This window comes from Bemisia tabaci, chromosome 6, assembly GCF_918797505.1.
Source record: "Bemisia tabaci chromosome 6, PGI_BMITA_v3".
Lineage (NCBI taxonomy): Eukaryota > Metazoa > Arthropoda > Insecta > Hemiptera > Aleyrodidae > Bemisia > Bemisia tabaci.
This window is the reverse complement of record NC_092798.1, coordinates 20,745,959-20,771,070: the sequence shown is the minus strand read 5'-3', so window position 1 is coordinate 20,771,070 and position 25,112 is coordinate 20,745,959. Positions and strand designations below refer to the sequence as shown.

Below are 25,112 nucleotides of genomic sequence, written 5' to 3'. Positions count from 1 at the left end.
ACATTTAACACCTGTCGAGAGCAAACACTCAAACTTCCTTGCATTCTCATGCCACCGTTTTCATCTACTCTCGACGACATTCTTCGGTGTTTAATCTCTTATTTTTTTCTGCGTTCTTCCGAGTGATTGTTTTTTTAAGGCTCAGGAAGATGTGCATCGCGAAGCGCACCATTGCACTCGGCCCTTTGATTCCGTTTTGAAAACTTCTTAGTTCACAACTGGATACGAAAAACAGTAAATAATTTGAAGTCAGTTAAGAGTGCTTATCTCATCATGAAAAATGAGGCATCCCTGAGTTGGAAAAAAATTTGCAATGCATGACTCTACTCTATAAAATGATTGATGAGGAATCTTCTGTTGAGGAAGAATTATTAGATCAATCCTGCGGCTGTATCTCCACGACTGCTCTAATTCGCTCTTGTATAACCCTAACCTAAAAATCCAGAAATAGATCCAATACGAGCGGGATATAGACGAGGAAAACTACGATGAAATGAGTGATGAATTTTAGAGTTTATAAAAACGTGCACGTGGCGAAATGCATTGCCAAAATCAACATACATCTCAGTTCTTGATTCTGGATCCCTGGTGTTTCATTTAATCCGGTGACCTGCATTCATTTGTAACTAATGAATTGGAGCTAGAGACAAAATATTTAATAAAAACTTGCAATAATGGTTTCCTTAGATGAAAAAGTATCCTTTAAGGATGAACCTATCAATAGACATGTTAACAAGCTAGACTTAGTTTGACGAACTTCAGAGAACTGCAGTATACACACGACATTCATCATTTATGGCTAGGATGAATGCTGCAAGAGATGGGAAAATGTTCCCGCTCTAAAAACAATACCTAATTTAATTGCAATGCCGTTGCGTAAATATATACTGTGTGTGTGGTCTCTTTACAAGTTGCCTGCATACAGAATACAGTCAAGTTTGCATTCAAGATTTTATCTGGTGAAACGAACGGAGTCGCGTGTTATGAAGTGTCATTTCTAATTCAGCACAAGAAATTATGCGAGAGGCAAAAAGCAGCTGTAAAACTCGATTCCGAACTTACAGCTGCAACCCATGAAATGAAGTGTCACTCTCGCTCTACAGTGAATTGCCTCCCTAGGCGTGAATGTCCTGAGCTTTCATCGAACAATGTTGTCATGATGTGACTCGCATATTCTGCTTTCCACGATTTTAGATCAGAGTAATCGCTTGGAGAAAAGAATGTGTCAGCATAATTTGCCTAAATACGAATGTTATACAAGAGGTGGCGTAAGGTATTATTAAAATATTACTCAATCAATCAATACTAATCCGATATAAATATATACATACTTTGTCTCGAGATCTTTTTTGTTGATGTTAGAACCTAACGTAACTTGTTAAGGAAAAGCAACAGAACCTAATCTCACAAAGTTGGCAACTGTGTTTTTTCCTCCATTTAAATGTATGTGAAACAATCGATTCTAGGCGAGGCGGACTGCCTCACCTAGAATCGATATTTACATAGGACTCAAATGAAATATATACAGCGTTGCCAACTTGCAAAAAATATCACTGAAAAGTGGTGAACCTTTTATTAATGGTCGATTTCGATCATGTTTGGTTCTCAGATTATCTTTTCATAAATGCTCGACCCATCAAATTCAAGTAGAGACTGATTTTTCGTTTGGTTAGTTGCGAACGCAAAACATGCAGTACATAAAGCAAAAATTTGGGTTCATATTGAGTACAGCGAGGATTATGGTTTAAGTAACTGAAGTTTCGGGCACAGAAACTAAATTTTGAATCATCTGGCCGCAAGTCAGTTCCGATAGACCGAAGTTTTTCGGATATCTAAACCAAAAAAAGTTCGATGCTCAATATAAGCCGAATTTCAGTATACTTGTACTTGTGACCGAACTTTTTTTCTGAGAGCACGAGGAAAAACCGCGCGTTGTGTAGCACAAAAGTAGCATGAATAAGATAAAGCAGGATAAAAAAGTAGATTATGTAAAGTAATGGGGCGGGATACTCTACACCCTTTAAAAGTTGCAAAAAAAATAACGATCCCATGATTATTCGAGCTGACAACTCTTCAAAAAATTAAAATTTTAAAAAATTGCTGTTTAAATAATTATTTATCAGAATGCATATTTTTTTGAAACGAACAGGAAGAGAAAAGTCCTAGAGGGTGTCCGACGAATAGATGGATACATACCATCCAGAAAGGAATGGAGAGATATCATCGTCCGGAAAACATCTATATTGACAGATTCCAGTGGCGGTTAGGTGTCGCACAGCGCATTGGTGCGCTAAAAAGCGACTAATACATACGTGCAAAAAAATTGGAAAAATTCGATTGAATTTTCGATCAATGAAAAAAAGAGAATTGTCAATCCTAAAAGATTGATTTCCGAAGGAAACTCTTCGATTCGGAGGATACTTGCTACGGAACGAGATGTAGGATTATAGGCTGAGTGACGACACGACCCGGCGGTGGTCGTTAAAATTCACTGCCCGACTAGTGTCAGCCGAGCTCGCAAGTCGTTTACCCTCCGAGTAAAAGAGCTTTTACGTGCTTTTATTCGCCCCGGAGCTCCTTCGCGACCTTGACCCGAAGACGAGCCGCTGGCCACCAGCAAGATGAGTCTTCTATGCCCCGCTCGCTCGGCTTGACTGACAGCGATCTCGCTTAATTGAAAGAAAGAGGGAAAAATGCGGGTCATGTTCATATTCTGATTTGCTCCAGTAGGTCACATGTGTTTCCGTTGGCACGCTCACCCATCTGCACGTATTTCTACCGAACGGAACTATGTGCATTAAGACATGAGCCCTGAGACCCATAAGAATATATGCTTGACAGGGCTCACGTCATGATGTACACAGTTCCGTTTGGCAGAAATAAGTCCAACTATCGTCTCGCGAATGCGTTTTGGCCGCCGAGCTGAGTCGCGGATTGATCTGTCGTCGGCTCCTTGGCTAATTGGTCTCGAGATGAGATGATTGATCGACTACCTGCCTATGTGCGTATAGTTGAGAAATATTAAGACGTTTCGGAATTCACTTACTCCAGGAACTCTATCATTCGCCGTGACTTTCATCTGCGTTGGAAGGATATGCTGAAGACTCACTACCTTTGCGGAGCAGTTGCGGGGCGAAGAGCTAAACGACGTATCGTTATTTTCCAGACAAAATAACTTAACTTCATCAAAACGATGCAAAATTTCGAATCGCAAATTGCAATTCCACTGAGGAGCTGTTGAGCATTTTTTACATATAAGAGGCATCAAACAATTTTGAGATAAACGTTTACTCCATGCTAAAAACTCTGCGAAACCATTTTGAATTGATCAGATATTTAACCAAAAGCTTTCATATGCATATTTCAAACATTTTTCATATAAAATCATAACAAAGATAAAAAAAAGTAATGTAGGATAGAATGTTGACTATTTGCCTACACAGTTCACGAAATGCCGAATTCGACTACCTTACGAAATAATATGTATACGCATAGGAAAATGTGACTGGATTAGCATTATAACTCCCAAAAATGTAACTCTCAGTGTAGCACACCTTGCGATGAAGGGCAATATTCAGGCTAAGCTAATTTATTGACCTTGAAAGGCTTGGAATAGATTACAGACACGGGGATATCATCGATCTCATTAGAATTATTACTACACAGTGAGACACCGACTAGTTGTAGGGTCCAGAATGAAATGAGGATGTTAAGAGCGACGTGAAGTCTCTCTGATTTCGCAGAAATCAGATGTGGAGTTCACACTGTTAAGGACAGGTGTCGTGAAACTGGAAGTTCAGTTCCTGCATTCCATTTTGTACATGCTCCGCTCGGAGACCTGCTCTTTTCATTATTAATAATTCCCCGATGTCTCAAAAAATGTACCATCATGTACTGAGCCCTCTTATTGTAAGTTTAACATCGAAGGATTTTCACAATTTTTGGTTAATTTAAGCTGAACAGGCGTGAGATAAAACTAGCTTTCTATTTGAAGAGAGGTCTTCACTGGAAATAATTTCCTCAGGAAAACCAAAATAGCCGAGGTCAAGTGGAGGTGTAGGTCACATCAAAGTCCATCAAAATCCATTATGAAACGTCATAAAATGTGAGGGCATGCTTGAAGCCGATATCCAGGACGATTAATACCGGATGTATTTGTATGTGTTCAATGTGCGTACGCAAATAAGTGTATTTCACTATCAAAGGTTGCATCCAAGTAGGAAATCCCCGTGAACGTTTCTTCAAACGGAGCGTTTCTTTGCTTCTTAGCAGTGATACAACAGTTTTAACGCTTAGGTAGGTAAAATTGCATAGCCGCCCATTTGAAGGCGCACTGAAATCCACGGTCGTAGCGGTGTCAATCGATGAGGGTAGTTGCGAGACAAATGCCGAAAGGAAGAATGATTATTGATACGTTTCATTGGGAGGGTGTTTTAGGCAACTATGGCGATTTGCGAGGCATTTAAATATGAATACATCTCAGTCGTGGCTCATAGTGTAACACAGAAACGACCATGAGTGAATAATTCGTCGTTATAGAAACGATTCATTCGTCACGGTTCAGCCGCTGGTAATTTGCGAAAGAAGCACAGCTGACTTGACCTAGACACTCGATCCGATTTACAGAAATGAACGTATATCTGCCAAACAGAACTATGTGCACTAAGACATGAGCCCTGAGACTCATGAGAATATATGCATAACAGGGCTCACGTCATAATGCACATAGTTCCGTTTGGCAGAATCACGTCCAAATGATCGAAACACGGTTATGCTGCCGTGCTAAGGAAGAACGCCGTATGAACATTCGAGAGTTGCAACATTTCCTCCGATAAAATGTTAAATCTTGAGGAACTTTATGAATATTTTCCCTTGAAATCATCGGCCATTTTAGATCAAATTAAAAAAAAAATTATCTGAGAATTTGGAAGAAAAATATTCACAAATTTTCTTGAAAATTAGTGATTTTTACAAGGAAATTTGGCAACGCCTGAGGGCTCATACGGGGTTTTTCCTTAGCACGGCAGTATGTTATCACGCGCAGCACTAGAGCGAACATTCCATAAAAACCAGGATATTTCGATAGCGCTGCACCTGCATAGGCCGTGCTGTGGCGAGTGCAAGCTTTCCACTGAAGCCACGGGCGCAGTGGCAGTGGCGCGCTGAGGGCGGACCTTACAGGTTGTTGATCGCGACCCCGGCCACCTGACATCAGGTAGCGGAAAAACCTGATTTCTCAGCCGTGGCGCAACAACATCAGCTTCATTCAGAGGATTTTATACCTTGGGATTCCTCGGGGTTTCAGTGCGTTCTTCGAAGACTCCCGGGAACGAGGCCACGGAGTTGGGACGTATTTAAAAAAAAAAGGAAAATATCTTCACTGTAACATGGATCCTGAAACCTATAAGAATACATGCATGAAAGGGACCAAGTCACAAAGGAGATAGTTCCTTTCGATTGGAATTCGTTCAACTAGAGGCTCAGTCTGACACTTCATTATTTTTCTTCGAACCTCCAGGAAGTGTGGTTTTTAATCGATAATTCAGGTGTAAAAAACTTTCATCTGTCATTTTGAGCACATTAAATGTAAAAAAACGAGATACCGTCATGTGTTCTATCCGAAGGGGTGAACTTTGAAAAAATTCTTGACCGTTGAAATGGTCCACCAGATAGGGTGAAAAATTAGACATTACGATTCACATTTTCTCTTTAATATTTCTGTGGAACACAATACAGGCATTATAAATGATAAATTAACTTGTGATAGAGTAGAGTGGTTTTGTGTTCGCGTGTTCAAACTTTCCAGTCATCAAAAAGCTAAAGTAAAATGGGGCCAGATAGGATGCTAAGCAGATTTAGATGTTTTTTACTTTGAGAAAAATGTCCTCCGTTTGATGGATTTATTTTGGAAAGTTCACAAGTTCTACGTGCGCGAAGAGAGAGGAAATTTTGTCGAAGCAAAATTCAGTAATTTGCCGAGCCGATGAGACACTTTTCAACGACCGACATCACCTACATTCAATTTGGTCTTCCTGCGAGCGGGAAATTGGACGAACGGATTCTATGTTTTTGTAAAAGTTTGATGAGGATACCTGTCTTGTATAGTTTAATCCACACCCCGTCCAGTAGTCCAATGAACTGAGTTCCGCGAAATGGAAATTAGGGCACCACAAGACAAGACATGTTTCCTCGTCAAAATTTTGCGTAGAACGCACGATAGACACGCTCAACACCCCCAAAATATCGGTGGAGAACCCATGTTTTCCGGGTTTGTAGCCCCGACTCGGATCATCTTGAGCTTAACTAATTCCGGCGTGTCTTATGAGGCACGGGTCTTCTTAGTGAGATGATTTCCTCTTGACAAGTCCACGAGTTGTCGTTTCCTCATGAAAGGACGTAACTCCATTCCAATGTTGCCAAATTTCCCCCCGAAAATCGCAAATTGACCAGGAGAATCTCGGGCATTCCGAACTGAAAACACTGATTTCTCCTCAGATTTCATGCTAAAACCAGAAGAAATTTTAGATACAAATTGGACTGATACTGTTTATTAAAATAAATTAATTGAGCGAATTTGGCAACCTTGAAATTGAGTTAGGTTCCTTCGTGCAGGAGACAACGAAGTGTCGCGTATCACTCAGAGGAGGAAAATTTCATGAGATTTGACGTGGGTAATTTGCCGGTGCGTATTCATCCATCTGAACGGCCGATTTGACACACGTTCATTTTGGTTTTTTTCCGCAGGCGGGAAGTTTGAATTGACCGATTCCGATACAAGTTGAGAACTCTAATTTATCATTTCAAGTTGATTTCGGAAATTTCCAAGAAGTGTACCTTCTTCAAACCGAAATTCGGCGGAGGAAACGGGTTTTGTGATCGGCTCTTGCTCTGTTTGTATCGTCCTCAACCATTTCAGCCACCGTCAAACTAAAAAATTGACACTGCGTCTCGAACGATTGCAAATGGTCTCGAACGATTGCAAATGGTCTCAAACAATTACAAATGGTCTCAAACGATCTCAAACGATTAAAAATGGTCTCAAACGATTGAAAATTGTCTCAAATTCTAAAATTCATGAAAAAAAATGTTTTGGGCAGATATAAAATCCCATGACAGCACACTGAAAAAAGTATCGCCATCCCAACTAAACTCCCGGCTAATTTTGGCGCCTGATATGAGAGTAGTTGCACTGGTCAAAAGTATGGTTGATCAAACCACACTTTCGGCAGACTCAACCGTACCTCTGACTGGTGTAACTACTTTTATATCTGGCGCCAAAATCAGCCACAGGCGTATAGTTGGGGCTGTCATACTTTTTCCCCGTTTAAAGGATAATTCTTCTATTGTGTTTTTGCTTAGAAATTAAAATTCCTCGCACATCACAAGGCTGGTCGCACGAGTGAGTTTTTTTCTCCTTCTATTGTAGAGGTCAAGTTACATGTATCTCAATAGAATTTCGAGTATCGTGTTTTTAGAAAGTATGTAACCACGTGACAAAAGATCATCTTCGATTTTCGATTCGATCTTCAGAACAAGAGCCATGATCCGATCTGAACGAGGAAGCAACCGAGGGCGATTTCCAGCTCCGCGGAACTGGAAGAGACTTACGAGGATTACCATTACCATTGATTTTTTACATCCTTTTCTTCCGCGAGTTTCCTGCATTGTGACGCGCATGACCCTGTGAGCCTTACACCGACTTGCGCTGTTTCAGCGCGGGCCCTGTGGAGTACTCGCGAATTTGAATACGGATATGGTCGGCTGCGGTGAAGCTCCGAGTTCGGTGGAATGGGATTAATGACTCGGGTAACATTGCTGGTGTGAGACGAGCAAGGCTGTTTAATCCGCAGGTCTCATCGACCCAGCTCCTGATTTCTGACTGGCCGTCCGATCTGATGGCGCGATGGCTATCCTCGCGAATAGCCCGGCGCCGGTGGAGCGATTGACCGTTAGCTTCATTTTTATTGGTTCATTTTTATCCCGCGCCGTTTTTATTCGACGTGGCAGTAAATCACGGTTGAACCACCGTCGACTCGAGAGACAAAAGAGCAACGATCTGAATGAGGAGCGAAGTGGCGATTTTATTTTTATTGGTTGCATCTGATCGGCTGATGGGATACAATTTATGGCTTCTATGGGTGGCATAAGGATTTTTGAACGTTAAAGAACTCGCACACAGTGAAAATTGTACTGTTCAGCCCAAAATATTCTGAAAAAAAAATAACTTTAGGTTTGAAACTCATTAAAGAGTTTATTTTTGTAAGTTTAATATAAAATTTAGAACTTTCGGTTTTGATTTCCTTTCAAGGGCAAGCAACAGCGTCATTCTACCCTATTTCTATCCTGTTACTGGCAGTGCAATATTTGGGCCCTATTTTTGGCCGTGTCCTTCAAATATGAACAAAATGGCACTTATTTCAAAAAATAACAGATTCAGTGATCATATAGTACGATTTTACATCACTAAAAGTATTTCCTGCCAGATGAGTCCACATTTACAAATCCTAGTTTTTTCTTTCATCGAGACAAGCAATATTAGTCCCAGAAGATTGCCACAAATTTTAAGAATTTCATAAATCAACAAGAAATCTGTGAAAGGTCTGGATTAATACCTGAACCAGAGTTACAGAGTGGGTTATGCTGAAAGCGGCGATGCACAAAGATAATAGCTTCACAAGTTATTGATCTACCTCAATGTACAGTATCTCAACGGAGCATGATCAATAATAATTGTGACAAGTTCATGGATGGCTCCAGAGGGTGCAATATTTTCTCGACAAAGGAGCGAGCCATTGTTGTCATCGTCGGTACAGAGAAGAGGCAGACGCGTTAATTAAAAGCCATTCACCACCAACAAGGATCAAGGTCACCGAGCTCACGCATGGCTCGCAAGTTTACAACGAGAGATTCGACCGCTGTGTACAGCAAAAACCACTTATCGACACACAGTGTCCCCTGCAGTTATGCGGTTTCAAACTCGCGATCAGTTCCGCCAAATCTATTTAAGGTTATTTACACGCGTCGTCGTGGGTGGGCGGGGGTGGACACAGCAGACAGAAGACACGACATCAGTCACCGATCATGTTTCCAGCCACTCCACTCAAGTTCACTGCATTTCACGAGGGAGCCAGCCCTGCCAACTTGGGCCGACTGAAAGCTCTAAAAGTTGCGTTACTGTAGAATCTGGCTTTAAGTTGGCAACGCGGAAAGAAGTTCTGCACTAGGTGTACCTTGCAATGATGCCGTATGGTACTGATTTGCAGCCAGTTTGAAGGAATATGCCCTCATCTTTGCTATGTTACACTCGCAATGCTAGTGAAAATAAGAGAGTTATGACAAATAGACCTCAAAAAGTTCAAAGTTGTTTGTGCCTAAGTCGCTTCTTAAAGAATCTTTGTTTTCAAAAACGTGATGAAGGACAAATATGATGTTTTCTTCGAAATTCTGACATAATTTTTCTCAGAGAAGAGCATGTGTCATATGCTCTTTGCAAAGGTGGGATCGAATGAAAACAGTGTGAACCTCTCCTTCTACGATGCTGAAGATCACTATCCATCATTTCTGTCATTTCGGAATCTACTTGCATAATATAGTTTTTTTTTTTACTCCGAAAAATACGTTTTATTTCCTTTCCCTCTCTTATTTTCAAGTGCGATCTGATTTTAAATTTTATATCCCGCCCAGCATGGGATTGAAATAGTCACATCGCATGTTCAAAAGAGATCATGCAAAAATATAAGGAAAGGTTATGGCTGTTTATTTTTGGATTAAGATTAAAAATTTAATCACATACAGACGGCTGGCGGAGGTAATTTCTTGCCAAATTTTGCAAGAGTGTGCACACAGCCATCCCGGTGCTGTACAACTATTGTGCCCCGTTAGTGTATACAGCATGCAATGCGCCTTATCGGGATTATTTGCTTACGTCAACCCAATAGATATATAGAGGGAATTCCGGGTGTTCACTGTCTACCGATTTATCAATGGCTTATAATACGATGAAATCAGTATGCGATATAGTATCGTCGTTTGGAGTAGGGTAAAAATGAATAAGTTTAAAAAAATATGAAAATAAACTCATGAATATATCTCCTAACAGGCGGGCTTTGATGGATATCCCGGATCCTCTAGATCCTGATCCATTCGGAAATAGCTCAGGAACCATGATCAAAAATTCTGGGAAAAATTCCGTTGATAAGTTTATTTCCGAGCAAAAGGTCAAAGAATTAGCATAAGTACATTTAGCAGAACCGACGCGATGAAGTATTTTTAATATCAAGCCTATAGATGACAGCAGGTGTCATTACCAACGCAAGGAATGTAAGGTAAAAAAAATAATATCAAAATCACGATGCATTGCTTCTACAAATCAAACCTGAGTCTAAAATTGGAAAAATTTAACCAGAATTGGTTTGAGTACATCAGACGTTGCCAAATTTAGTCTCATATTTTCATCATTTAGAAGAGAGAGAAGCAAAAATTTTACGTAGAATTTCGAGGCGGAATATGCTCTAGTTCTCTCTTTCTGTTGAAAAAATAAAACCTGAGAGTTAATCAGGCAACATGAAATGTAGTCAGGCTGAGTCTGTTTAAACTGTAACCTGAGGCAAAAACCATCTAAATCAATTAGAATTCACCATTTCCAGAATCATACTATGTCAAATCGCGGAAATTTGCCTTTAAGTGTTGATAAACTTTCCAGATGCAAGTACCAAAAGGATACACCAAAATTGGCAACCATTAATGGCAACTATTCGTGCTCTGAAGGGAGGCAAATTGCATCAAAATTTTTGAAGGCAATTATTGGGAAACGAATAACACTTATTCCCCAAGATTGAAAACTAGTGGTGACTCTTTAAAGAGTTATCGTTCTCATTTGTTGAACACGTCACTTTATTATTTTACCCATTCTAAAGTACCTATTTAGAACGATTGATTCCAGGCGCGGCAGGCTGTCTCATCTAAAATTAATGTTTGATATAGAATTAAATGGAGGAAAAACATTGTTCTCAACTTGTAAGACTCACACCTATGTTCCTAAAAAAAGTTACAAAATAATCATGAGTGAAGATCTGACTGCATCGCATGACGTTGGGAAATATGATTAATGAGGTGTTATATTTAATTGCTCGTAAAAAAGAATCGGCTATAAATTGTTTTAAGAGACAGACATCAAGTATTTGAATGATGCGTTTACTCAATGACAATTTTTTGTTACTTTAACACCAACGGACACCATAAACATTGAAAAATTAAACCGCGCTGTCGACTGATTAGGATGAAAACCCTCCTCTTGCTCATGCCCTGCTCGAGATTCCTTCCAACCGAATAGGAAGTAACGTATCCAGTGCAATGACTCGAGGTATTGATCAAGTAAGAGATACCGCGGTAATTTTTAAAATTAATGATTGTGACGTATGATATCACATATTTTCAGCGCCACAAGGCCGCAATATGACGTGGGGATTGAAAAAAAAGGCCTATAGTAATAACACAACTCTGTAGTGCGTAAATTATTGGTTATGAGAGCGACGCTGCGGATGATTTGATGACGTATTCCGATGTTATTGAGCTAACTGCATAGGTCTGGATGTGCTGAAGCCTAATGATCCTCTGATCGGACTCAGACGATGGAATGTAAGAGATTTGCTAATTGATTTGATATTTCCACAGGTTTTTATGTTGTATTGCGTATGAAACGCACACACCCAGCATTAACGTATCAAAGTATTTTCCGCGATTCAACCAAAAACTACCAAATTAGGGGGAATACTGCTTAGATTTGACAACGGTGCTTGAAAAGCGGAAGTGAGGAAACTTCGATGCCAGATTTTACTGTTTTACTCGAGATTTATTATCATTTTTTTTATAGAGTAAATGACTCTTTGCGACAAATTTCCGCGCGCAATTTCCGACATACGACTCGGAAAGCATTTTAACGCTGTGTAAATACTCCAAAGATATGAAAGATGATAACATTCCGGAGGAGGAAGTTTGGCAAAAATTACAAAAAGGAAGCGCTGCTGAAAATTTTTTGCCCTTCAGGAAACTTGAGGTGGAAAAAAAGCCCAGGCGACCGAACGGATGAGCCCGAGGGTAGCTTGAAATGACATTCGATGAACGTTCGTAAATGAATTCTCGTGTTCACAGAATCTTGCTCGTTTTTTGCGGGAAACTGACAGCTCATCGGAACAAGAATGCCATTTGAATTGAGTCAGGTGAATTAGTCCAGTTGACATTATTATCACTGCTTCTAAATCTTTACTTTCTGTCTGATCAGACATGAGAAAGGATTTATATTTATCAAAGAGAATGAAATTATAGAACAAGGGGAATCATTATTCTTTTCAGACAGGAGGCAAGATATTTCAGGTAAATGTTTTTGGGTCACCATTTCAAAAACTTAAGTTATTACCCAACTTGGACTTACAAAAATCTGACTGATGTAAATACGATGACAGACTCCTTTTTGAAGTTTTTACGAATGCTAATTGGATTACATTTTGAATTAAGGAACCACTATTTCTGGCCCATTTTAGAAACAACATACATGCCATTGGTTTCCCTATGCAGATATGTGCTTTTGCCAGTGCCAGTGATAGTGGTTCTTTATTGTAAAATGTAATTCGATTAACAATGTAAGCTTAGATTTCATGATGGGATGAGGGTAATGGTCTTAAGCTATTCCTTGTCACCCAGACATTTTAACAATTAAATTAGATTAGCGTGAAGCAAATAAAGTATGATATAAATTCCTTTTCCCCCCATCAATTGAATCAAGTGATTACTGTAATGTTTGCAGCGAGAGGAAATGCTGAGGCTTTTTTTGCGTCAAAAAATGAATTACATCATGTGTTTTAATGAAAATTGCTTGCTTCTCCCAGAATATTTCTTATAGACGAGTTCCTGCGAAGCAGTAAGAGGAATGAAGGGACTGAAAAATGGCGATGGTTCGGAGAAAGAGAAAGAGAGAAGAGCTCTTAAAATCCAAAACATATAAGTTACAGTTGTTATATACAGAGTGATGACAGCCTGTCAGCCAAGACGCGGTCCCGAGCTAAGTCTCTCGAGAGACTTATTTTAAAATGTTCTTATGACGTTTCTCCTCCCCATTTTAGATATCGAGACAAGCTATAAATTTTCGCGGGAAAAGAACACACGATCTTGAGCATGTTCCAAATTATAGAGAGCTTTTACAAGTTGTCACGGTTTCGAGGCACATATTACGCGGCCTAGTTTTGACCCACCATCGACTCAGATACACCCGACGCAAAAAATTGCAAAAATTGGGAGGCAGGGTTTGTCTAGAGTCCCTTTATACTTAGAGTCAAGACAATTTGAATCCATTTCTGATTGGTTCCCGTATTTTAGGTCTTCACAGTGTCACAAACGGGAATAAAGATTACAGTTTCACCGATTGCAAAGATTATAATCTGGAATGGACCAGGGAATTACGGGTTCGGCAAGGAACAAACGGAATGAGGTTAAGGAACGAAGAAAGGAATTCGAGAATGGGCCGATCAAAGATTACGAAAAACGTTCAATTTCTGTAATCTTTATTCCCGTTTCTGACTCCATGAAGGGTGTTGTCTTAACTCTCAGTATAAAGGGACTCTAGGTTTGTCAACCATTAGAAATATTGTGGATAAATTAATAGACCGACTCTTTAGCGGCAAGATCGTAAAAGGATTAAGTTGAGCCCATTAAAAAAATTGAAAACTCCTTCATTGAAAGAAAAGTATGGGCTACATAAACAATGAACATACCGTTAGTTCCGGGCGCAAGTGCCGTAACTACGACTGTTTCGGCTGTTACACCCGGAACGTGGACTGCGTATCTAGCCCATAAGTACGGCTTCCACAGCCGGGTTTTTTTTCAGTGTTAACATAAAATTTCTAAATCTATGTTACAGATTTCAATTTTTCCTCATCCTTTGAAAATTTTTTTCTCGGTGTTGGGAACCACGTTTGCCCAAAAATACATAAAATAAAACCTAACCTGAGAATAGAAAGAATCTCACTCACTGTCATAAATTTTTGTTAAATTCATTGGTCGTTCCTTCATCAAGGCTTCAACTGTAAGTGTGGCAGAGTGAAATACAGGTAATGCATCTAGAGGAGGCACAATTCAACCAAAATATCTGTGTTTTAAGTATCTGTACAGTACTGATAAGCAAGGAGCTCCTTTTTTAGGACGTTGGTTTCCGACCTACATCTACACAGATGCCATTCTCCGGTCAGGATCTAATCTTCGAGATTAAATTGAAGGGCAACGATGCGGTGTCTAGGTCAAATCAATTTATGAACTAAAAATCAATTGAAGGAGTTTGAAATTGGAGGCAACTCTCCGAGGGGGATTTCTGGCCCTTGAGGCTTGCATCACCCGGTTCTGCCCTTCGTTTCCATCTCCTTATTCTCTATGCATTAAGAGAGTGTTTCATATTTTCCGCTTGTTGCAGTTGGACGTTAAAGAAAAAAACTTTGTAGACACTGGAAAAAGGGGCGCTTTGATTTAATCAGAAATATTCTCGAATTTCCTGCCGATGCAAGATTTTGATTGAATCAAAAAGAAAAGATGCTTACAACAAGAAGAAAGTCAATTATATCAAGCAGAAACTTGATTCCAGAGATGAAATTTCTGGTGCTTGAGAAAATCTTGACGGAAAATTTTAGTCACCTTTTTTCCGCGTATACGCAAAAGAGCCCTATGAAAATGTTGTCAGTTTGAGGAAGACATAAATAACTCTCGATCCAATTTAAAGGTTTAGACAGATTTAACTATATGACTTAATTTGATTTTTTTAAAATATGTATACAAAGTTTAATAATTTTCAAATCATTTTTTGTGGCTCATTCAATTTTATGACACGGCTGGGCTTACGCAGGATGTACCGTGTACATTTCCGGATCTGTCCATTGACGCATTTGATGCTCAAAGCGGTGCCAGCGCTTAGGTAATATGTAAAAATAAGCAAACGGGACGAAAAAGATTTACAGTGTATGATTTTAATTTTATTTCACAAGTGTTTGGGTTTCAGCTCGCGTTGAGGCGGTGCGCTTCAGTTCGCGGATGATTCTGTGACTTTGCCAAATCGTCACGGATCAACATGCATCAAAGACCGCGGCCCGATGGAAATGGATTTTGTCGAACATCGTCGCCACGTTAGATAGACAAATTGCCAGATGTATCGCGAAACTCGTTCCGAATGAAGAAACGGGATCTCGATGGAAGGAAGGCGAGGCCAACAACGTCCGGGGATGATGAACACTGTCAAGACGGCGCAAAATATCGGTCGATGACGGATAGACGACGTCGACTACGAGGAAAATTCACTTGAGGCAGTGGCGTGGCGTGCATTGCGATATATCGATTGTTATGCCATTTAAACCTATGGAAAAGAATCGATAAACAGGGTGTTCGCAGCGAATACCTTAATAATCGATTCTTTACCATAGGTTTAAGTGGCATAACAATCGATACATCGCAAAGCACGCCACGCCACTGACTTGAGGCCTTAATTTGCCGTCTTCGAATGTATTTATGAGGTCGATTCTTGAAAAGGCGAGTTTCTCGTGGGCATGTTTCTCCATGCGAAAATGATGTTAGTCAACTTACTCTGCGGGCGAGAAATTGAGATGAAACGTCTGAAACGCATTTTTTCTCCGAAACATGACGTATATTGCCAGGGATTGTATTTTTGGATTTTTGCTGGAATTGGTGAACGTCGTTGGTTGGAACACGGTCGTCGGTGGTCAAAACATCAAACGTCCTGGATTGGGGCTGATCGTGAGTTGAACCGATTTTACAAGGGCCCGCACGTCAGGAACTATTATTTAATTTTTTACCCCCTCCCCCTCCTCCTCATGAGTTCTCTACCATCTCAAGTCCCATCTACCTTTCACTGATTGTGTATGTGGTAGTTAAAATAAAGTGGAATCATGAGCTGGCAAGTCTCAACTGAGTGGGGGTAAAAGCTCGAAAAACTTCGAAGTCTGAGTTATAAAACCACGGAAATTCATATTTACCTTAAAGTTAAATATGTTCTCATAGGTGGGAAGGTAACCACAAATAAATTACATTGTTCTTGGAAACTCTCCAATGAGGACAAAATGTTTTTCCCCCATGATGATTGGATCCTCATAGTGAACATTGCGTTAAAATGTCTCTATTTTCCACCGAAATGGCAACACCGGCCTTGGTCGAAGAACCTGTTTACAGCTGCCGAGTATCAAAATCTCGCTAAAGATGCTTTTATCAGCAAAGTTTGGTTTCGGTCCGCGGGTCGACTTGCCGTATTTACTTTTGATTGAACTTTGACAGCCGGTTACATAAATCCGGTGAGAGGAGATAGAAAAGAAAATTCATTGTTAAAAAATAAAAAGAGAAAGGGAAAAAAGAAAAAAAAAGAGATTTGGAAGCGTTAATGACGATTTTTGGTATTAATTAGCCGAGACACCAGCGCGTTCTCCCTAAGAACGGGTATTTTTTACAGCACTCCTCAATATAGACAAATACTTTTATAATTTCCGTCATTTCTGATGAATGATAAGGATAAAATCTTTCTACTGTGAGAGCACTCCTGGCTCACACGATCAAAATGACAGTCATCACTTCACGAAATCTCTTCGATGAGCCTGAAATTTCAGCGTCTGGCGAGCGTTGACGTTTCGATGATGAATGGCCTTCAGCTTCGTGTCATTTTTAAGTTTCCGCCTTTAACATCAAGAGGTCTTTGGTCTCCGGCCCCCGCCGATAACTTTCAAACAGAGTGATGACTTGATCACGTCTGGATAAATTGAAATTGGCATCCTGTCAATTATTATTTATTCTTGAAGTTATTTAAAGCTTGGCATCGCAGGAAAACTCCCACAGGTGTCAGTGCTGAGAAACGTTTTTCACCATTTTCAGTTCATCTACATTCCAGACCAAAAACTATGGCGTATTTAATGAACATTATACATCATCCACTTTACTTTCTGCTTTTTTTTCTTTTTTCATGTAAGTTATGTATTTTAAATTGAAGTCTAGATTAGAGAACCGCGTGGTTGCAAGAAGGAGGGTTACGTAAAAAATAATAAGTCTCTTTATAAAAGGACAATACGTAGGTGAGAATCCATTACGGCTCGTGACAATAACCTTGGTGTTCAAGATTTCCTCTGATTATTCGAACTTATGCGAAAAATGTTCATTTCCACGAGTTTTTCTGCGAAAAGTGTAGAGAGAGGAGGAAAAGAGGTCTAATTCCTGGCAGAAAACTTATCAGCCTCTCGGAAACTTTTGATAATGGGTCATAGCTTTAAAACCATTGAACATGTTTTATACGATAATGTTGAAGGTTGTTAGAAAGAACCATGATTAGATAGAACCATGATAAAATGATGGATTGTTTGTCAAAAAATGGAGCATCTGAAAGCTCAAATTGAGGATTAATCCCTTAAAAATGGCGAGTGAAGGCAGCGATACGAATCTTCCATGCAAACAAGTGAAAGTTAAGGTTTGAAAGACAAAGATTTTTCATTGCATTGGCTTTCAAAATTAGGTATTATAAGCAAATGCAGAGGACATAAATCCCTTCTCTTTTCATTAACAGATACAAGTTTTCAAACTTGAACATCGGAACTATTGTTTTTTTTATTAGATTGTGTTCAAATTTGATTATGACCGGCATTTTATGTCGAAAAAAATGTTATTCCCGATTATTAGTCTTTTGAATCTTCGTGTGCATTCTGATACTTTAAGGAAAAGAAAGAAATTAATTTATACAAATATTGAATTTACTTACGGTTAAGTAGTTTGAGAAATCATGAAAGCGACTTTGATGAAGTGTTGACTAGCTTCAATGGTGAAAAAATTCCTTAAATCTGAAACATGAGCGAATAATCAACATCAGTGGGAGGCAAAGATAAGATTGTAAGAATACACAAGAATTAGACAGAAAATGACTAAAGAAAGGCACATAGGTAATGCGGAATGATGAATGGAACTTGAATTTTTTAATTGAAAGATAAAAAAGATGTGAACGAATCCCTAAACATTTTGTTCTCAGCTACGGTAGGGATATTCCTCTTAATGTTGAAGATGTTGTAGCGAATAAACCTTTCATGTGATTATTCATTTACCAACTGCAATATTCATTACTGTGACTGTAGGGAAACAGAGTAACTCTGGTGAAATTTGAAGAAACGAGAAGTGGTTTGGCAGGTTTGAATTGCAGGCACATTATCGGGTGACATTATCATGGAGGTGCTTATGTGACATAATAGCGTTTCATTGCACACTCGATTTCCACACTGAACACTCACTGCAATCTAACGGGCATTTTTGAACACTACTTCATCGTAAGGAGCGCCTAACAGTTAGATTATAGGGCACGCTTCGCTTTGCTGAAGGTATCCACATGAGCAGGAAAATTTGATTCGATTATATTGTCTCAGATATGGTATACTCTACATCCGTGATGGTTGGTAATATGATAAATACGTCTTTTTTATGTTTCCCAATTGAATCCGAGTCGAATTTTTTGTGGTGCGGAAAGAAAAACAATCACTTTCTCATTATCTTTGACAAACCGCGATAGTCTCGGCGTAACGGTTTATTTTCATCCTTTCTTTTCTATTTTCGGTAACAGAGGTCATAATTTAGAATTTTTTGGATATTTTGAATAACATTATTGCGAGAGCGAACATCCTATTGTGATTGTTCCAAAATCAAACTCCGTTAGAAAACTTTTCCTCTAAAAGTGGGTGTGGCAAAAATTGTAGCATCTGAGAAGTAATAATGAATAAATATTGAAATTCTATATGAGTTTATAATTGTTTCTTTTTTGACGCTTGTGAAGTTATTCCTCAGCGGCTTTTACCTCATTCGTAGTTTTTCCGAACTTAATTTTCTCCCGAATGAACATACCTATAAAATAAAATGAAAACAATCTTCCACTTCATACACCCTGAGGTGAGAATACCTTAGTAAACATTTTTACAAAAATAAACCTAAAGAAAATGAAGTTTATTAAAATCGATATATAACCTACTTTATAGTTTGGGGTTAAAAGTCTTTGTAAACTGCTAATAATGCAATAATTTGATCTTAAATTCCAATCTACTGAAAATTTTCTCTTGCAAGATATTCAAATTAATCCACCTATCTTGGTTCAGGTTGATGAAAAATGAATAAAGTTCAAGGTTACAATCTCGAACTTTTTTTCTTCGTCATGTTTATGAATATATTGTTTTTTTCTTTTTTCCCCTTTTTCTCTTTTTTTTTTTCTTGAGGACTTTCGTCGCTGGCGTGGTTAGCCAGTAGAAATTATTTCGGAAAGCTGATGAAAACTAGACCATACAAAGAATCAGCCTTCTTAGATTCTTCGGCCAAAAGAAGATTATCACAACCTATTAAAATTCTTAAATGAAGAATGTGCAACAAAACCGAAATAAAATATTTCTACAAAGCCGCACAGACAACTTCAGAAACAAAATAATTTTTTCTTATTTCCTTTAATGAGCGGCCATAAATTTTACTCGCATAGAATGGCGTGTATTATCTATCTCATCTTTATACTCAAGCGACTACATGGACATTTAAAAATTACGAAATATGTTTAGCAACAGTCAACAGATGGACGTATTCATGCTAAAAGGAACTATGTGCATAGGTTTTGCGTGCGACATAGTTCGTTTTAGCATAAATACGTCCAGATGGGCTGAGGGACGGAAACTGCACCCATTCCTCGATAACGGCTCGGCGGTCGTGCAAGTGTGTGTGTGCAAGTAGGAGTTAAAGTTACCTGAAGGAATTCTCTACCATTCATGCGAGTGTTACATCTCTTGAACTTTTTATGCAGTTCGATTGACATGATGGCCGTCTAACTTTCCATGTATGTGTGTTCCTAAAGTTACCTACCTCTGAACTTCTGGTTGACTCATGAAATGAGGTGGACTATGGTCTTAAAGTTTGACAGAAACGTGAAGCAAAAAAATATATTTTACAAATTATAGGTTAATGCCTTTTTTTCCTTCTAATCTTCAGTCTTAATTTGAATCCGTTCTTTGAGATTTAAGGCTTATTAAAATAGAGAAAAATTTGTTGTAACCAAGGAACATTACAGATATACAGTTTCAGTCTACATGGCGCGCTAAAGTTTTTGATAAGGGTAACTCAAGTTTCCGGTCATAGTAATTGAACTTCGGTTCAGGTGTCCAAAATATTGTTTTAACCATAAACTAGGACTGACATTTTTCACCTGAGATTTCTGTTTTCTGCAGCGCCAAAGTTTTTTTTCTCTGGCCAAATTCTGCTGTTACCTGAACCTAGAAAGATTATTGTACTGTTCGAACCGAAATTCCGTCTTTGTAACAGAAGTTTTTTTAACACTGTCATTTTTTAGAACACAGAATTCGGTTGGAAGAAGACCTGCGTCACTTTAAATTTAACCAAGTCGATTGTTACGGGACAAAAAATAGCTTTGTTCATGAATGATATCGCTATGATGTTTGGTTTGAATGCTTGCATGCATGTGAAAAAATATCGTCTCAATCGTTTTCCTCGACTTTAAGTCTATGACGCTATTAGAGCGGCGCGAAACTCTACGCGCCCCTGAACCACAATGGAATAAATTTAATATAAAACCTAGGTCACGTTTCAGAAGACAATGGTTGATATTGAAAAATCAAATTCTTAATACTAATAAGATTAAAAGTCCCATATGATATTAAGTGGGGAAACAATAACTAGTAGCAAAAACCAAATTATATTAAGTAGCTAATCACACCATGAACGAATGCAAGGCTCATGGTTTCTTTCATTCAAAATTCTGCAGACTTTTCAACCCTCAAACTTTGCTAATCCCCTCTATGATTGTTTTGTTTCGTTGTTTCCTCCGATAAATAGATTAATTTTAAGAGTCGCTCCGGTACCGCATTACACAATCATTACGGGTTGGGGATCTGAAAATGAGAGCGTATACTTCGGTATACGATGGGAGCTGAATCTTCGCGTAACGCGAAGATCTGATACTTGAAAAGTTACACTTTTTAGGGGGGAGAGACCTTTTTGGGTCAAATCTTTTTCGAGAACCCAAAAAAATTTGACCAATTTAGGTACTAAAGCATGCTTGCTGTATTCGATGTATTCATACGCAATGGTTGCAGCGTAAACCAAGAGCGTAATATAATTGTTATGTGATCAGAAAAAAAAAAATCAGTGACATTTTCAGTCAAAAGCGCCGAGTGGTCTATGAGTACAAATACAATTTGCAAGTCTAATTGTTGCAATGTTGCTGTGATAAAATTTACCAGCAGAACAGTGTCAAAATGCCGATAAACCGTTAATTTTTCTACTCGCAACTGACATCAGTTAAATCTACTAGTGACATCAGTCGACGTAACCTCTTCATTGGCATTTCAACGCTGCTCTCATTGTATTTCCTCAAATAAGCGAACTTACCTTCTTTATTTATTTTCCTATTTTTGTTACATTTTCTAAAATTAATTATTAAGAATTTTATTTTATTTTCAAGTTTATATCTTTCCCTTTCAATACTTTTTATCAGCATGAAATTTACGCAAGCATTTTCGTCTCTGAAGCGAGGATTTTGGCACGAGACCTTAGCGAGTGTTTCAGGACCCTCGAGGAAACTGAAGCGCATCTAATGCATGCGCGCACCCAAGGAGACACAACGTCGCTCCTCTGACGCATGGGCGTATCTAGATTTCAACGTGAGCCCTGTTTTCCATATAACCCCATGCTTTTTGGGTCTCAAGTGGCAATAGAGATACGCCCTTACGTCAGAAGAACGACGTCAAGAGGAGAGACGGGCACGGGAGAGGGAACAATGCGGAAAACTCAATGAGCGTTCTGCGACGCGACCGACGCACAGCGGATCGAGTCAATTAGAGAGGTCGGACATAAAATTTTTGACTAAAACTGCACATTTGTATGTTTATCTAGTCACACTTTAAACGGGTGCTCTTTATGATGTAGGGATGCTCGGGATAAATAGGCATAAAATATGATAGATAGGGATGAAACAGAATCAAAAGGGGTAAAATAGGATAGATAGGGATAAAATAGGATAGATAGGGATACATACTGCATTTATGCCACACTTCGATATATTGATCTTTGTTTATCGATCTGCGTTATATCGTTCGATTAAAAACAGGTTAGACAGGGATAAAACGGGATGTATTTTCATTAACTGGGATAAAAGGGAGGATTTCGATCTTCGTTCATCGATCTTCGATACATCGTTCGATATAAAACAGGATAGACAGGGATAGAACGGGATGTATTAATATTAACCGGGATAAAATGTAGGTATTTTAAGAGAAGGGCACAACTCCTTAGAAAATTTCACGAGAAAACCAGTAGGACCACTTTTAGAACTTTAAAGTCTTGTATAGATGGAGTTCTAAGCGTTTAAAGTTGCCAAATTTTGTCTGACTTCTTACATTGACTCGATCCATTGTGCGACGCGAAGCGCGAGGCCAGTTTGGCTCGGGCTCCCAAGCCACCGCCACCGCCAAGAAGCGATTTGAATTTTTTATGCCATCCATAGTTTGGATCTGAAGCTCGGTTCTGAGAACGGCGAGTTTAACACCCTTTTTCCTTTCCCAATGTTTTTCTCCGCGTTTCGCTTCGGAGACCGAACGACCCCTCGCGTTGCAATTCGGTGACACACCGACACCGCGCGCCGCTGGCTCGTGTTACGGCCGTGGCCGCCTGCCAAAGAAAATTTCAACAGACTCACTCCGACTGTTACCGACCCCTCATTTTCCAATTAACTTACTCTCGGCTTTCGACTTTGTATCAGCCGCTGAGAAGTAGTTCATAGATGCAGCTTAGTAAGTTGTGGAGCATTGGCGGATCCTGAAAATTGGCAACATTGTGTTTCCAGTTAAACCTATGGAAATGTATCGGTTCTTGGAGGGGCCAGGTTTGCCGACAAGAATCGATTATTTAACGTAGGTTTAAATGGAGAAAATCCGGTGTTGCCAAATTGCTGGCAGCCGCCTCTGGTGCACAGTACCAGGATAGGGAGAGAATGACATGTGGGTATTTTGGAAGCTTGATTTCATCAGGTCATGCAGGTCACGAAGCGGCCCAAAAGGGCACACAACCTAGAAACTCAAAATATCTAGACTTATTGGTTATTTGAATAATTATACAATACGTCGCGTCGTTTCAAAACTTTTTAGAGCACGCATTGCTGGACCTCGTCTTACACATGAACGTCAATCGTCAATTTTATAGAAAATCGCTCATTTACAAACAATTTCGGCAATCTTGGTTTGATATTAGAATGTAAGGTTGGCAGAGACATTTTTTGCAATATTTGTATCGTGGGTATATTGGCTACCCTTTTGAGCCCTATGTAAGAACTTAATATTTTGACTTGTCCGCAAGCACCTTATCCAGGAGCTCATAGATATAGCATAGTTGGACTGCATTTTGTAATTTGGAACTCTAGATTCTAGCGCCTCTGAAAAAACACTTATGTGCATAGGGAAACTAAAGGCACATACGTTGTTTTTAAACCGACTAGAGTTAATAGTTCCAAATTGCAAAATATAGTCCAGTTGTTGGAGGATCTCGCCGTACGAGAGGGCGGTCTAGCGAGTGCACTTCCTCAAGCCACGATCATAGATTCGAGCACCGGTGAAGAAGGATCTAGATTTCTCTTCTTAAATCGCCGAGCCGACTTGTCATTGAGAAACAAAGAGTGAAAACTCGGCTGTATCGTAATTGCTAGATTGAACCGGCGATTGTGATGCCGCGATTACCTATAATTTTGAAGAGGATCCGATCGTACAAGATCACTATGATCATAAGTGTTCATTCGCTACTGGTTTCGGCTTTTTGATCCGAAGTTGAGTTGTGTACCGAAATGACAAAATAGCACAAAGGTGATCAAATCGTCGTTTCCTAAGAAGAAACGGGACTGCATTTCTATGTTGCCTAGTATTCTCTCGCGAATCGCATCTTTACCTGGAGAATCTCAGGCATTCCAACTAAAAATGTCAATGATTTTTCCTCTGATCTCATGCAAAAATCAAAAAAAAATTGAAAAAAAATTGCACAGGTAAAGTCTTGCCAAAAATTGAATCGTTTGAGTCAAATTTGCAACCTAGGAATTGAGTTACGTTCCTTCGTCCAGAAAACGACGTAATAAGCTAAGGAGCATAACTAACTGCTCCCCTGACGTGCGTATCTAAATTTCAACGTGAACCCTGCTTTCCATATAACTCTATTCCTTCTGGGGCTCATGTGGAAATAAAGATACGTCTTCACGTCAGAGGTGCGGCAAACGCTGTCGTTTTTTTACAATTTTTTGACCATGACTTAGAGATAAAATATCTGCGGTGTTTTTTTTTTGTTTAAAAACAGTTGACATTTAGAGGCCCCTGCTCTATGATTTAACTCCTCGCAAACTTTTTTCTCCGATTAACATCTTCCTCTTGACGTTCCTAGACCATTTCTCGTGATCTACCCATGACTAATGTCATCGAGTCACGTGTCATCGGCTCCATTCACCCTAAAATCGAAACATCGAGACGAATGTCAGATCCAGAGCCTTTGGCAGGAGACCAACGGCGCAAAACTCAGAAGGAGAGCGCAACGACCGAGTTTCCAAGAATCGTTAACCTTCATCGGATAGTGTTCGAAATACGCTACTCGGGCTTATGTTAGTTTTCTCGCTGCAGTCGGAAAAAACCAGTTCCTCTTTCTATACCGGTTCCCTAAGAGATAAAATTCGTATTTGAAATGCTAAATCCATGATTTACGCGATCGTTATGGGCATTCATGAGTTTCGACTCATACGACGGCTATCATCAAAGCGAAACGTGACGAAGAAACTTACTCTCTTTTTGAAATTTTCGATCGATTTTGTCGTAAACTCGAAAGCTCTCGAGAATCTGCGAAAAATTCATGGAGCAAGTCAATTTTGGATAAAAATGCTGTTGTCATTTGAATCTCTCGGTTCGAAAACTACCCATCTTGGAAAAATGAAATTTTTCAATAGTCGATGAAAACTGTGTGATAGCCAGAAAAGGAGTTTTTCTGTGCAAAAAAAATAAACATAGTAAAAGTAAGGTAGAGTTGAGTCGTTTTCT

General features: G+C 39.3%; 1 protein-coding gene across 1 annotated transcript in view; it reads right to left on the bottom strand.

The window, feature by feature from the left end:
- LOC109042504 (uncharacterized) overlaps positions 1–25,112 on the bottom strand; it is an 88,303-nt gene that overhangs the window by 30,846 nt on the left and 32,345 nt on the right. The window contains exon 2 of the mRNA XM_072301899.1: positions 17,783–17,861. The gene's annotated coding sequence lies outside the window, so the exon portion shown is untranslated. The remainder of the gene's footprint in view (positions 1–17,782; positions 17,862–25,112) is intronic.